This window comes from Artemia franciscana, chromosome 21 (assembly GCF_032884065.1).
Source record: "Artemia franciscana chromosome 21, ASM3288406v1, whole genome shotgun sequence".
In the NCBI taxonomy this organism is placed as follows: Eukaryota; Metazoa; Arthropoda; class Branchiopoda; order Anostraca; family Artemiidae; genus Artemia; species Artemia franciscana.
Window position 1 is genome coordinate 26,282,073 of NC_088883.1, and position 16,278 is coordinate 26,298,350.

A 16,278-nucleotide genomic window follows, 5' to 3' on the forward strand; every position below is an offset into this window, starting at 1 on the left:
CCAATGTTGCCTTCAACAATTTTGGATGGTCATTCTTTTTTTTTACTTTGGGATCCAAAATATACCTCTTTCATCTTTTCATCATTATATCATCTTTCTAGGTTTCTGTTTTGTCTTCAATTCTGAAACTTTTTCTTTGTCAAACCAAGCGTTAAGAGTTTTAAAAATATTTTCTTCTCGAAATATTTGCTTCTTAATAATAGCCTTACCACTTCAGCAGGCCTTCAAACATATTCATGCCTTCAGACTCAGAATTGCCTTCTACAGGTTTATCCAGCCTCAGGACTCTTTCTTTACATTACAAATATTGAAACAACTCACTATTAAAATTTTTCTCTGACCAGTTCCTCTTAATCAGCCGTAGACACTTTGTTATTCAAGCTTTTGACTTCCAGATTTTGAATCTTGGCACAACTCATAAGATTTGCGCCAAATTATTTACTTAGGATTCTGGTAGGGATTTTTCCTCTTTTGTTTGTTTAATAAATTTGTCAGAGTTTTCAAATTTTGCCAACTGGTAGCTTTCACGAATTTCCTACATGTTTTTTTTGTTTATTTTTGGATTGCAGCAGCATATCCAGTTTCGTTGTTTCTGGTATTTTTGTATGCTAGCTGTGTTAGCTATTTTTGTTTTTTATTACTCATTACCACCATACAAGGGGTAGTGTTGATTTCAATATATCTAGAACCGTTTCTCCCCGTACGTGTTTTTTGGTTTTAAATAGAGGTAATGAAAATGGATTAATTCAAAAAGTGATGTTAAGGCCATTGATTGTCTGATTTTAGTTACAAAACTAATGAAGAAAGGATTTATATTTAGAATATGAACTTTTGTTTTTTATTATTTATATGTTTTTATAGTTAATTATGATTTTTAGAATATGAACTTTCATTTTTTATCATTTATATGTTTTTATGGGTAATTATGATTTATATAGTTTTCGGAGCCAGCAATGGTGATGTTCGCCGATTATTGCACCAGTATGGATGGTGTCGTTGACAAAATATTTGTATTACTCTTCAAAGGCAATCTTGAATGGCATCTGAAGTCAGCGTAATTACGGCTAAAACCACTTTGTCCCCTGTTCTCCGGCATCGACAAAGGTGTAGTCAAATTGGCAAAATATTTGAAATATTAGGACGAGGGCTTGCATTAAGGATGACAAATTGATTGGATATCCGAAGATTTCTATTAGTTGGGCCATTAAGTTGGCAAGCTGAGTAATTTTAGGTATTCATTGACTTTATCTAATCATTGTAGTAAAAACTAATGGCCAACCCACAAAATCATCACACTTTTGTTGCATAGGACAGCAGTTGGCAACATGCAGCTTTCAAGTTTCACGTGGCTTTTTGGGTATCCGTTCAGTTCTCACAATTTCCACAAGGAAGTGTTTTATAATTCTCCAAACAGGGCTAGGCTTCTTTGAAACATTCCAAAATATTTAGGCCTACCTAGCCTATATCATTCATAATTACAGATCAATAAACTTCATACCCTCTCCTTTTAATAGACAGAATATAGCTCCAACTCTGAATACTCTATGACCATTAGTATGACTTTTCTTCTATAAACTAACATAAAACAGTAAGGTAAGACCCTCCCCAGTCCAGGGGCATAGTGAAGTGGGGGGGGGGGCTTCCCTCTACATTTCAAGGTGTCAGCATGCAGTCCTGACAGCTTAGAACTTTGGTTGTCTTAATTTAGCTTTTGTGTTTACATTTGTTGACACACCAGACAATTTGTTTACACATTCTTTATACCTGCCCTCTAAACTTAAAACCTTAGCTTTACCCCTGCCCTGGTCTATGCCTTTTTTGAATCTATTAAATGGCTAGAAACCTTAATTACAAATAATTTATGGTCATTTTGTTTGTTTATGGCTTCTGATGCTGCAGATTGGGTAGGCTATTCTAAAACCATTGTTAACAGGAGTAAATATATAAACAAGTGTATATTGCATATTGTTTATGCACATTGTATATATACACTAGGCTATATATAGTGTATATTGTTCTTGTAAAAAAAACAAGTGAAGCAGTACTTAACCTACTGCAATCACTCTATCTTATATTTATCTAGTTTGTTTCAAATGTTCCCCAAAAAAGATATCCAAGCTCCATGCTCAGCATTTTTTCAGTATTAGAGAATTTTACTTTAGGCCATGGTATAAGAATAGAAAAATTGTATATAATTGGTTCTTTTTTGCCATACAGATACCTATCCCACTGTGAATAAGGAATTAAATAGTATATTCCTTTTTTCAATCTGGTTTCTATCACAGAAAATAGTGAACCTTTAGACAACTGGCTAATTGTCTAGGTAATTATCTTACCAATATTCTATGTGCCTAAGCATCTTTTTTTGGGGATTTTTCAAATTTTTTCTGCTATCCAAAAGAAATTATTAGCCAACAATTTTCCCTACAAACAAAAAGGCTAACCTTTTTACATTTTAAATTATAAAAAAATGGTTTTTGTTGCTTAGTAAATTAATGTTATTGTAGACTAAATAAAAAATAAGCATCATTTGAAGCATTGAATGTTTTAATAAGGCTAAAATAATTTCAGGGTGGCTTGGACCTACTTGGAGGGGGGTATTTGCCCTGACTAACCCTTAGAAGTAAGCAGTACCAGGGATAGATGTTTGAACCTTCATGCAAATAATTAATAAAGGATTTGAATCTCTTCTTGAATATTTCATTCAAATGATACATTTACTGAAAAAAAGCCCATTATCTAGAATCTTACCAAAGATTGTTTGATAATTGCTATGTTTGACTGATTTATTGAAAAATAAGATTTGCCTCCATTTTTTTTCTCAGGGGGCACATTTTTTTGGTTCAGTTTTCATTCACATTTTTTTTTCAGGGAATGGCAATTATTTTACCAATTGACCAGTTATTTTTATTGACTGGTTTCAAGAATATTTGCTATTAAGATTCCTTCATTTTCTATAACTGGCTAAGACCCACCTTCTTCCATGTTGACATTATGTCATTTATTTTGGACAGTCAATTTACCTAAAAAAAAATTAAGCCAGTTACATTGTTATGCTTTGCACCAATATTAACTAAAGCGCTGTTTTGCCAACTAGTTGAAAATGTTTTTTTTTTGGGGGGGGGTGGAGGGGCTTATTAACATTATTAGGAGAGAAACTTTTTTTTTTAAGTTGACTCTATTGAAAATAAATGACCTGAATCAAAAACTATAACTGCATCATGTGAGAGGATTCTCAATTCCTAATTACAGTATACAAACATCAAAGCATTTGTAAAATCAAAAAAATCTTACTGCAAATATTTCAAAGATAGTAACCTGGAAAATTTAACAATGAGCATATATATGTTTCCACATAAGGTCATTAACTATGAATTAAAGTGGAAAGAACCTTGAAATTCCATTTCAATATAATTCTTTTGCATATAATTAAGTAAGAATTTGTGTTTATAATGAATTTTGGGCTCTAATGTTTACTTCAGAAGAAGCTGACCACAGGGCAAATACTGTTTTGATTCACCTTTACCACAATAGTAAACCAAGATAGATAACACTTTCAGGAATCACCTCAAACATCAGTTCCTGGGTTTCTCTGAAATATTCATTCACCATCCTCACCACTTTTTGAAAGGTAATAATGAAAGCTTGTCTTGAAAGCATTTTTTTTTTTTTATCAGCATTGCTTTATATTTTGATCTCAATTTGATTACTATTTAATATTTAGATTTGATCCACCTGTGCCTCCCACATGATTTACTTTTTTTTTAACTTAACTTTTTAAGTTTTTAAGTTACTTTTTTTTTATTTACTTTTGGCTGCAGAACTGTTTATTTTATTTTCTATTTTTGCTGCACATGGTGAAAATAAGCAAAAGAGAAATTAAACCAATTTTAAAGAAAACAAACCAATTTTAAGTCAGGTTTCAAAGCAATTTTGCAGGAAAATAAATAAAAATAAGTAAATAATGCAATGCAAAAATGTTTTTGTTTTATATATTTTTTACTAAAGTAGTTTAAAATAATAATTTGCTATATTTTGTATCTGATTTGTGTTTATGTTTTGCCTACTCTTGTTGCATGTCAAGTGCATACCAACAGTTAACCTCAGAGTCTAACCAATGTTTACCTTGAGTGGGGGCTGGGGTCTGGTAGCAGGGTTGAGGTATTAATGAAGATAAATTTATTATTATGAAAGAGGTTACTAAGGTTCCAATAGACAAATGATATGATCCTGACAACACTAGTGAATGCCAATGAAATTACTCTAATAGTAAAAAAAGAATGACTGAATCAATAATAATAACAACATTAATTATAATAACAAAAGAATAATGACCTCCTTCTCTCCCATGTCCTATTATATATTGAAAAAAATACTGACTACTGATGTAGGAAAATTCCATTCCCAATTCACTGAGACAGGAAGTGTAGAAGTTTAATTGTTTATTATAACCCAAGCACCTATAAAAAGAAAAAGCAATATGTACAAGCAAGCAAGCAATCACTCATACAAGGAAGAATAAATAAAACACTATAAATAAGACACTAATGCAAGCAAAGCAAGGTGAGTATTCTACATCTCCTCTTCTTTATAAGCTACTGCTTCAAAGATCCAAGGGAATGACAGGTTTGACTAACCAACCAGAACGAGTGGTATATCTGGTATCTCTCGGCATCTGGGTAGAGACATCCTCATTGCTCTGTGGAGGTACAGCTATAGGCCCTGGAGTTCTAAGGGCAAGAGGAGACGTTAATGCTTGCTCTAGAGATGACGGATCCGAGAGTACTTGTGGCAACGGTGTGGTTCCAAATGGCGAGACGTTTCCAGCTCCAAATGATGGGCCATCGAAGATGGGTCTTGGTGAGGGATGAAGAGTATTATCTGTTTCGGTCCCTAGAGGATCATCATTTGGACTCATTTGGGGCCTGATGTGTCGTCGGTTCCTCCGATAAGTTGAGCCATTTTGAGTCTTCACCAGATATGAGCAGGGAGCATCTTCAAAAACTTTGATTAGCAATGCTCTTTCCCACCTCTTTTTGTCACTAAGTTTGACCCAAACTGGTTGCCCTTCCTTCAATGCAGTCAGTGATTTTGCTGTTTGGTCATGGTAAGATTTCTGAATTCCTTGTTTCTTTTGTTTGTTGAATTCAAACGACGAGTAAGGCACTATTTTTGGTTCGAGTTGTGATGAAATCACCAGTAGTACGGAACGAAGCTGACGACTCATCAGCAATTCTGCAGGTGAATGGTGACTATCATCAATTGGTGTGTTTCGATATTCAAGGATTGCTAAGTATGGATCCGATTTGTCCTCTAGTGCCTTTGACATGAGTTTTTTGGCAGTTTGGACTGTCTTTTCAACAAGTCCATTAGCTTATGGATATTTCGGACTGCTCGTTTTGTGGCTAAAGTCCCATAATTTGGCAAATTGCTCGAATTCTGATGAAAGAAAATTTGGAGCGTTATCAGATGTAAGTAATTTTGGTATTCCATGGCGACTAAATTGGCTCTTTAATTTAACAATGATAGCTGATGATGTCAATGAGTCGAGCTTATCAAGCTCAAAGAATCGACTATAGTAGTCGACAGTGATAAGATACTGGCGATTTTGCCAGTTGAAGATGTCAATGGCAATGTGTTCCCAGGGTAGCTTTGGGATCTCTGAGCATATAAGCGGCTCTTGCTGCTGCTTGTCATGAAAGGCATTACACGCATCACACTGGGATATATATGAAGTGATATCTTTTGTGATACCAGGCCAGAATACGACAGTCCTAGCGCGCTGCTTGGTTTTGGCGATGCCAAGATGTGATACATGCAATTGTTGTAGGATCTCATGCTGCATGGATGGGGGCACTACAACTCTTGTCCCCTTCAAGATTATGCCTTGGTTGACTACAAGTTCGTCTCTGTAGTTCCAGAAAGCCAAACAGCTGGAATCACACTGTCGTCGAGATGGGGGCCATCCATAAAGTATAGTCTGGCTTAATTTTCGTAATTCAGTACAGGTTGCATTCCTGATTTTTTCCATTTTCCCATTAGCTATAGGTAAGTTTTTGAAGAGTGTATGGACAAAGACTTCTACTTGTTTCTCGTTTTCATTGTCGAGGTCAGGTGTGTGCAACCTTGACAGGGTGTCAGCCACAGGTATTTCAGAACCTGGTCTGTATACAAATTTCAAACTATATGGCTGTATTGATAGCATTATGCGCTGTAGCCGTGGCGGTGCTTTGGATATCGGTTTTACAAGGATGCTTTCTAAAGGTTTGTGGTCTGTTGTTATTGTTACGGTTCTGCCATATATATACTGGTGGAAATGCTTGCATCCGAATACAACTGCCAGCAATTCCTTCTCTATTTGTGAATACCGCTGCTCGGTTTCACTCATTGAACGTGAGCCAAAGGCGACAACATTATCGTCAACTGCTAGTACTGCGCCTAGACCATGCTTTGATGCATCTACTTTTACCTCTATGTTTTCGCACTTTGGGTCAAAGTATGCTAAGTTGCTGCAAAGGGCTGACTTTATCTTTGAAAATGCCTTTTCATGAGCTGGTTTCCATTTGTACTCATCAGCCCGTGCTAGCTCTCTTAGGCTTTTGTTTAATGAGGACAAGTTTGGTATGTACCTCGACAAGTAGTTAAGCATGCCTAGAAGTTTTTGAAGCTGCTCGCTGTTTTCTGGCGGTGGCATTTCCGTAATAGCCCGAGTTTTTTCGGGGTCGGGCTTAATTCCTTCCGAGGTCAGAAGATGCCCAAAGTATGGGATGCTCTCTGCACCAAACACACATTTCTCTTGGTTAAACTTCACATTTTTCTCACGCGCACATTCTAGTGCTGCCTTCAGTCTTTCATCGTGTTCACTATCATCAGCACCACAAATGACTATGTCATCGACTATTAGGCCTAGATTGAGGTTTTCAAAGGCCTCTTCCATTTTCCTCTGGAAATCGTCTTGTGCTGAGTTTAGGCCAAAGGGGTACCTTTTGAATTTGTAACGACCATAGATGGTGTTAAAAGTTGTCAAGTCGGATGATTCATCATCAAGCATCATTGACCAGAATCCACTAGTGGCATCAAGTTTGGAGAAAATCTTAGCTCCAGCACACCTCTGGGTGATGCTCTCGAATGTTGGGATCGGATAATGTGGTCTTTTTAGGTTCTTGTTCAGGTCCACGGGGTCCAGACATATCCTTAAGTTCCCATTTGCTTTCTCCACTATTACAACAGAATTAACCCAGTCAGTAGGCTTTGTAACTTTCTCAATGATTTTCATCTGTTCCAGGCGATCAAGTTCTACCTTTAATCTTTTCTCTAATGCAAATGGTACACGTTTTGGGGGTTGAACTGTAGGAACTGCTCCTTCCTTCAGCGTCAGCTTACACACGCCAGGAAGTTGGCCAATACCCTCAAAGACATCAGCGTATTGGTCTATCATGATCTTGATTCGATCAGGGCAAGGTTGCATTGTTTCCACATCAAATATGAATTTGACAAGACCAAGATCAACACTGGTTTGCCTACTAATTATTGGCACTTTCTGAGTGTCAACCACGAAGAATTTGTGCTTCTGTCCAGGCCTATCTTTGTATTGAATTTCAGCTTCACACACTCCATATACGTTCAACTTCCCGTTGGTATAGCTTGTCAGGATACTGTTGGTTTTGTTTAGTGTGGGACGGGGACAACATCTCTCATATTCCTTAAGTGGAAGTATGTTGGCATCTGCTCCTGTATCAAGCTTGAAGCTGATGTACTTCTTTTGTGTACTGAAGTACAGATCAATGTGATGGTCTTTGGTTTGATTCATTGAATGAATTGAATCAATATACAACTCGCTTCCCGAACAAGGGGAGAAGTCTAATGCATGTATATCCTGAGAACCAGAGCTTGTTCCTGCAATTCCTATTTGGTGAACTGTTTTACTCTTGCAAACTCTAGCATAATGGTTGATCTTACCACACTTCGAGCATGTTTTTCCTTTTGCGGGGCACTTGTGTCCACGGGAATATTGTCCACCACACATATAACATTCAGGATATTTGCTCACAACATCGACTTCTTGTTTGATAGCTGTCTTGTGCTCAGCCTCATTCATAGTTAGTAGTTGTGCTTGGGTTTCTTCCATTGCTCGGCTTGTGTTAATGGCAGTAGTTAGAGTGAGTGTTGATCCCTGTGTAAGCAACTTTTCTCTGATTCTGTCATTTCTTATATACCAAAAAGTAGCCTGTCCCTGACCATTCCATCTTCTGAATTCCCAAATGAGCAGTCTTTTGCTAAGATCTTGAGACTTGTTACATATTGTTCAACTGTCTCTATAACATCCTGGTTCCTTTTGTGAAATTTGTATCTGGCAAAAATGGGGTTTGCCATTGGTTCCACATAAGTGTCAAACTTTGCCAGGTATGCAGATACATTCTGTTCTGAGTCAGCAATAGTGAAGGTGTTAAATATATCCCTGCCTTTTTCACCAACCCATATGAGCAAGTATGAGCATTTCACAGTTTCTGCTTTACCACTAAGGGGGCCACTGAACATTAATTTTGCATGCTGCTTAAATCTATTCCATGAATGTTTCAAGTTTTGTGAATTCCAGTCGATCGTTGGTGTTGAGCAATGAACTGAATCCATCTTTACTTGGTTACTTCTGACACCATGTAGAAGTTTAATTGTTTATTATAACCCAAGCACCTATAAAAAGAAAAAGCGATATGTACAAGCAAGCAAGCAATCACTCATACAAGGAAGAATAAATAAAACACTATAAATAAGACACTAATGCAAGCAAAGCAAGGTGAGTATTCTACAGGAAGCGTTTCCGAGTTTGAGCAGAAGCATCTCTAGAATTTCTGAAGGAATGCTTGCTTGTTTTTTTTTTCCAGAAACTTCCATGACTTCCAGGTAATTTTTTACTCATGGCTTCCCTTCCTTTTTCTCTAGAAATATATTGAATAGTATGACACCATTGCCTGTCTCATTACAATTATTAGATAAGTCTCATTCTCTTTAAACTTTTTTTTTAACAGTTCAATGTTAAGTTATGCTTACGGGTCTCTTCCCCATTGGTTAAGGCCTTAAGAAAGTAGTCCTCAGGATTTATTTAGGATTTTGTCCAAATTATTTTTTTTTTACTATTTCAAAATTAAATTTATTTTGGCTACCATTTATGTCTAAACAAAATCCAAGTATGTTCTCTTAAGATTTCTATGCTTATTTATCAACAAGCTGTGGCCTAAATTTGGGAGTTCTTATCCACCAAAAAATTCCTTTGCTTTTAGATTTGTGTTTATATTTTGAGAAACAGTTTTTCAGTATAATTATTGAAAAGTACCCCCCCCCCTTCTAATTTCCATCAATTGATGCCCCTATCAACAAATTTTGAAGTGTTTAAGGTTACATTCATCTCAATTTGTAACAGCTGAACCAACCTTACCATTACTTAAGAAAAATAGCTTTTTGGCAAGCTGACTAATGGTTAGTATTGCACAGGTACCAATTTTCTGATTGACTCCCTGTGGCCAGAAGTGCAATGTGCGGTTGGGGGCAAAAATATCATGCATCCCATGATTTCCTCCCAGATTTGTTCAGGTTTCCATTAAGAGCTGGGATAACTTTGGCTGAGCTTGTAGAACCACATCATTGGCTCCTGTTCCAACCAAATAACCAGCAACACCAAGACTTGAACCACCTTTTCTTAGGATTTCAAACCCTTACACACTCAATTATAAAAGTGTCCTTATTGTGGATCCTAGCATACTTTTCCAATTTCGCCACTGCTATTTAGCCCAACAGCATTTATATAAAATTTACCTGATCAGATATAAGTAAAATATTTAAACATGAAACTGTCAGATAGAATAAAAAAAAAATGTCAATATTTTTTTGCTAACTGAATGTATAGGCCTAAGAATTGGCACTTGCTTCCTTCATCTTTGCTGCTGAATTTAATGAGAATAGATTGATACAGTCAAGTCATCATTTTGTGTCAAAGGGTTTGATTCACTATAATAGTTAGATTCAGATATTTGTCTGTTTTCTTTCTGTTAACAATTATATATATATATATATATATATATATATATATATATATATATATATATATATATATATAAATATATATATATATATATATATATATATATATATATATATATACATATATATATATATGTATATATATATATATATATATATATATATATATATATATATATATATATATATATATATATATATATATATATATTTAAAAATAAGTTGTCTGTGTGTGTGTGTGTCGAGTGACGTCATGTTTGTGTTTCAACTGACATCATGTTTGTCGACTGATGTCATTATAAGGATTGAGCTGTATGCATCATGAAGTTGTTTTTCTACTGACGTCATGTTTGTCAACTGATGAAATTACATACCGGGACACAAATGACGACCGGGACACAGGGAATATAAATGACGACCAGGAACCTCAAAGAGAAATTACAGACTGGGACACCCGGACACAAATCACGGCCAGGACACAGGGAATGTAAATGACGACTGGGACACAGGGACACAACTACAACGGGGACGCCGGGGGCACAGGCGGGATATATAAATGATGACCGGGACACTGGGATTCTTCAAACAGAAATTACAGACCGGGACACCAGGACACAAATGATGACCGGGACACAGGGAATATAAATGACAACCAAGACACTCAAAGAGAAATTACAAGCTGGGACACCAGGACACAAATGACGACCGGGACACAGGGAATATAAATGACGACCACAGGGACACATCATTAGAATAATGAGGTATAGATCTGAATACGGATTGTTTTTCCCATGGACAATTATATGTTGCATGTTCAAGAGTATATATATATATATATCAAGAGTATATATATATATATCATGAAAAGAGAAATCACCAATGCAACAGCACAAACACACAAAAAAAAAGAGAGAGACAGAAAAAAAAGAGAGACAGGAGGAGAAAAGAAAGACTGTTTTCCTAAATTAGTGATTAATATGGACCAGCACTTGAATGAGGCCTTAACCCTACTCATCCATACAATCACATAGGTCAAACAGCATAGCCATACACAATCAACCATAAAGAATATTCCATGGACAGGCAGTCATGTCGTCAATAAGTATAAGTCATCATTTACCAAACAATAGAAACAATAAAGACAAATAATTCAGAGGCAACAACCCAACACAAGGGCTCATCAGGAGAATATACTTGTCTATAGGGTTTCGCCACATTAAATTCTCTACCCAGCCAAGTGTTGTGGCTACCACAGAATATCCATGGCATCCCCGTGTCAGGTAACACCCCCAAAATACATGTCTATAAAAATGTAAAACAACCAAGTAACACCAAAACCAGCTTATCCTGTTAATATATCCCTCTTTTTGGCAACAATAGGTAAACTAAATATGATAAATTTTACCAAATCACAAATATTAACACATTGCAAAAAACCTGAATGAACTAAACAATTATAGAATTCATCTTTACCATGTGACTAATTTTTAAAAAAAATCCGCTCTATTAGAAACACAATTGAAAATAAATGGCGCTGCAACATCATTTCTCGAACCTCCGAAATTAATTGAAAATTTCTTTAAGTATTTCCAGATAATTCTTTTGATATTGATTTAAAAGTTCGTTATAATGAAAACTAAATTTTTTAAATTGCCAAGTTAATTTATTTGCAGAAAAACCTCTTAATATCGATTTTTGGCTTAAGATTTTACATCTATTTTTAACATCAATATAATTACTACAAATCCTTGCATAACGAAGTAATTGTGAGAAAAACGCTGAATATGTGATATTTGAGTGTATATTACTTTCAGGGAATGGGAAACTAATCACTTCAAAATCAAAATCATCTGTTTTATTATACATTTTAAAACTTAATTTATTATCATCACAAATATTAATATTTAAATCTAAGAAATGATCTTCATGACCAGCGCCATGACTAGGTTCAAGAATAAGCTCTGATGGATATATATTTTTAGAAATATCAATGAAATCCTTACAATTTAAGACCAAAATATCATCTAAATATCTTTTATTATTTGACAAAACATGTTTTAAATTATTTGGATTATTCTTATCCATCATATATTTATATTCTAGTTGACTTAAAAACAAGTCAGCTATAAATGGGCTGGCATTCCCCCCCATAGGAATTCCCACAATTTGCTTGTACAAATCACCACCAAATCTTATATAAGTATTGTATAAAACAAATTCTAATAACTCAAAAATCATATCCAAGCTGTAACATCTCAAGTTAACTGTAGTATTAAAGCAATTTGTCCATATAGCGTTTTTATTATAAGTGTCTATTTTTAAGAACCTTTTACTAGATAAGAGGAAAGATTTCTTGATAACAGTTTTTAAATTATCTAACACTACATTAAGTGATAAATTAGTATGCATTGTCGCAAAATCGAAAGACTCAATTCTTTTAGCTGAAACCATTGTTAAAGAATCTATCACCTGCAGTGAATTATTAACACTCCAATATGGATTAAAATTCAAAAATTTTTTAATACCAGAACAATAGGTTTTAAGTTTATTTACAATTTCCTTTAAAATTAAAGAGAGGTCAGTAGCAGCAATGCGGGTTGGACATTTAGCTGCTCCAGCAATAAACCGTGGTTTAGGGGGATTCTTATGAAATTTTACATTCCAATATAGGAAAGAGAACTTTTTATCATTGCCATTTATTTTAATATTAAATTTTTAAAAAGTATTTCTTCAGTCTTTTCAATTAAATTTTCATCCTCTAAATTTACCTTTTCGTAAACATTAGTTGTGCATAACTCCCTTTTTAAGATATCACAATACAGCTTCTGACAAATTATGGCAAAATTATTATTAGCTTTATCCACTGGCACAATTACAAATTCATTCTGTAGATTAGCAATTGCTTGTTTAATCTTCGCATTATAAAATAATGATTTAGTGTTACTATTTTTTAAGTTAGAATATATTTTATTTCTTATTCTACTAATAATTAAATTCTTCCAACTTTGAAAGCTCTCTTTATTTTTATTCTCTTTCTTACACCACTTATCAATAAATAAATCAAAATCATTTTCCAAGCCATCAAGAACACTCGATGGTTTCAGATGATGAGAAAGACGGAAATTAGCCCCTTTATTCATTAGGGCCAAGTTGCTTACAATTACAATCCGGTTTCCAATTTATATCACTATCTAATCTTTTTAGTATTAAATTATAATTAAAAATAATTCGCCCAATAGTTTTTGAAAATTTATAAGTTAAAACTGGATTATCATTATAATTCAAATTACTAGGAAGGGCCTGTTTCACATGCCGCTGATTTAAAATTTCTGGTAAATTAATATCTTCTATCTGCTTACAAGTAAAATTAATAGGTAAATATAATCTGTTATCCTTATTACTAATCTTATCAAACTTTTTCTTTTTTGAAATAAATTCCGTTTTAGTTAGAATGCAAATTGTATCACATATTACTTTAAAATTATATTCAAGAGCTGTATTATTCTTAACAATCCAGAAAAGTTTGATTAAATTCCTCTTGGATAAATTATTTACACATTTTATTACAGAAATCATAGCCCTAGATTCAAGTAGCTGGCATAGATCTATAGAAAGCATATGTATATCTAATTCATTTTTTCCATTATTTTTCCTATGTCCTCTCGATCGTTTTTTACGTTTAGTAGGACAAGTAAAAGAAGAATGGTCCATAAAACCATCAATACATTTAACAACAACCTGAGACATGTCACCATATTTTGCTACACGATCATTAAGCCCAAAAGGATGACCTGTACCAAGAGTATGGATCCAGAAATCCTCCTGTTTACGTAGTCTATTATTCTTTTCTTCTTTATTTAAATTTTCTAACTCTAAATTTTTTAAAATTGTGACAGTTATATCCGATATGGAACATTTACCATTATTACAATGTTGAACTAGATAGTTATTAGTTTTCTCACTATTAACTGTTGTCTTGTGTCCAGAATATCTTTTATATATATGATTAGTTGTTTCCCCCACATATTCTAGGCAGCATTTATTACATTCTAATAGGTAAATTACATTGTTTGTTGTACAATTAACATTACCACGTAACTTGCATGCAAAATTTTTATTATACAATGTACTCTTAACAGAAGTCCGTGGGATAAAATGATCTTGGCAAAGAAAACAACGACTCTTACACTTACTAACTTTCAAAAAATCGTTCCGAGTTCCGAGGCTAATATTTGTGTTTTGTTGCATTAAAAGTTATTGAAAATAAATCCAAAACAAACCAACATCCAAATCAAAATCCAACAATCAAAGTCCAAAAAACATGCCAAGGTCAATAGGTATATATATATATATATATATATATATATATATATATATATATATATATATATATATATATATATATATATATATATATATATATATATATATATATATATATATATATATATATATATATCACAGGTGGGACACAGGGACAAAGCTACAATGGCGCGTAACTAATATGGCGCGTAACGACTTACGCGCGTGGGGGGGGGGCTTGGGGGGCACCCCAAAAGCTAGTATATACATATATATATATATATATATATATATATATATATATATATATATATATATATATATATATATTATTTTAATGATTAGATTTGTTGTTACTAGTTTTGTATTTCTTGTATTTAAAAAAAGACCTCTGACTTGCAGCAGCGTTTTTTTCAGAGGCAGTGCTCTATTACTACCTAAATAACAATGTATTATTCATTTGTTTGTTTTTTTTATTTTATTCAGTATAATATTTATGTTAAGCAGTATTTCTGTTTGTTTTTCTAATGATTATGTAGTAGATTTGTTATTGATTTTGTGTTTTTTTTGGCAACAAGTCTGTGTTAATGTAGTTTTGTTTTAATAAATAAATACATAACAAGATAATAAGGATAATAAGACAAGTAATTGTCATAGAATCTTCTAAAACTTACAGATATAGAAAAGGTAGAGGTATAGGGCTTGAAACTATTTTGCAAACCCTTATAGTTCCATCTCCAAAGGCTTCATTCATCTAACACTACATTTTTACAGTTCTTGAAAAGTTTTCTCTAGAGGAAGGTGCTTGAAGACTTTTCCAGGTCATTGTCAAGATGAGAAGGTTTTGGAGCAAATTTTACTGAGCTCTAATTCATGTTATTGTCCAGAAGGAAGGTTTTTGAACACATTTTCCTCAGGTCATTGTCTTGGAGGAAGGTCCTTGAACATATTTTGTATAGGTTGTTGTTCTGGTTGAAAATGATTGAACACATTTTCTTGGACCTTAATTTGTTATGCTTGAAAGTCCTGCTCCCTTGACTCATGACTCACTTGTCAATATAATTCCCACCCTTTCCTCTATTTTAATCTACCCAGAAAAATTCGCTTTCTCATTTTTTTTTTGTTCTTTATATTTTTCCTTTAGCTGTTGCAATTCTCACTTTCACTAGTTTTCTAATCAGATTTATTTGTGCTTCATTTTCATCAGTCAACTCCTTAAACATATCTTCTGGCCATATTTGTCTTTCTTCTTCATTTTGGATTTTGATTACTTCAGGCAATTTAGTAATGCCCTTTGCTTTAGTTGCCTGAATTGGTCTTTTCTCATTTAATGGTTCAAATTGTTGGATTTCAGGCATTGTAAGTTTAATATGGCTGTTCTTTCAGTCCTATTGTGTTTGATAGTTCAGGTGGTTCTAAAGAGAAATGATTCTAAAGAGATGGTTCTAAAATGGTTCTAAAGAGAAATGATAATGAGAGGCTCTAATCTGAAATGATTGCAAATTTTTGCTTTTTTGGCCTTCCTCAAGAACTTTTCATGTTTGAATTAAAAAATAAAATTATTGCTCAGTTGCCATAAATATTAGAGTGGTGCTTTTATGGTGAATTTTTTTTTAATTTTTCTAGATCTTACCCCCCCCCCCATAATTTTTCCTTTCCGTGTAAAAACACTACTGGGTAAGTATGAACCTTTTAAAATAATATTTAAAGGTAGCTCAATGGCCTAAAAGATTACAATACAGATACCGTTATTTAGAATGGATCATATTTGATGTAGAAGTCCATTTACTCAAAACAATTTAATAAATGCAGATGAAATTATTCAGTAATATAGAAGTAATTGTCTGCAACTTTGTTTGCATCATAATAATGATGTTATTTTTCTTTAATTTCACATCTAATTTAATCAATTATCTGTTGTAGTATCGAAAATAGTGATGC

At 33.7% G+C, this 16,278-nt stretch overlaps 1 protein-coding gene across 2 annotated transcripts in view; it reads left to right on the forward strand.

Moving 5' to 3' along the window:
* Positions 1–1,109: 1,109 nt before the first annotated feature.
* Positions 1,110–16,278, forward strand: part of LOC136040595 (presenilin-associated rhomboid-like protein, mitochondrial) — a 63,581-nt gene continuing 48,412 nt past the window's right edge. For both annotated transcript variants that reach the window (XM_065724851.1, XM_065724852.1), the window contains exon 1: positions 1,110–1,231. The gene's annotated coding sequence lies outside the window, so the exon portion shown is untranslated. The remainder of the gene's footprint in view (positions 1,232–16,278) is intronic.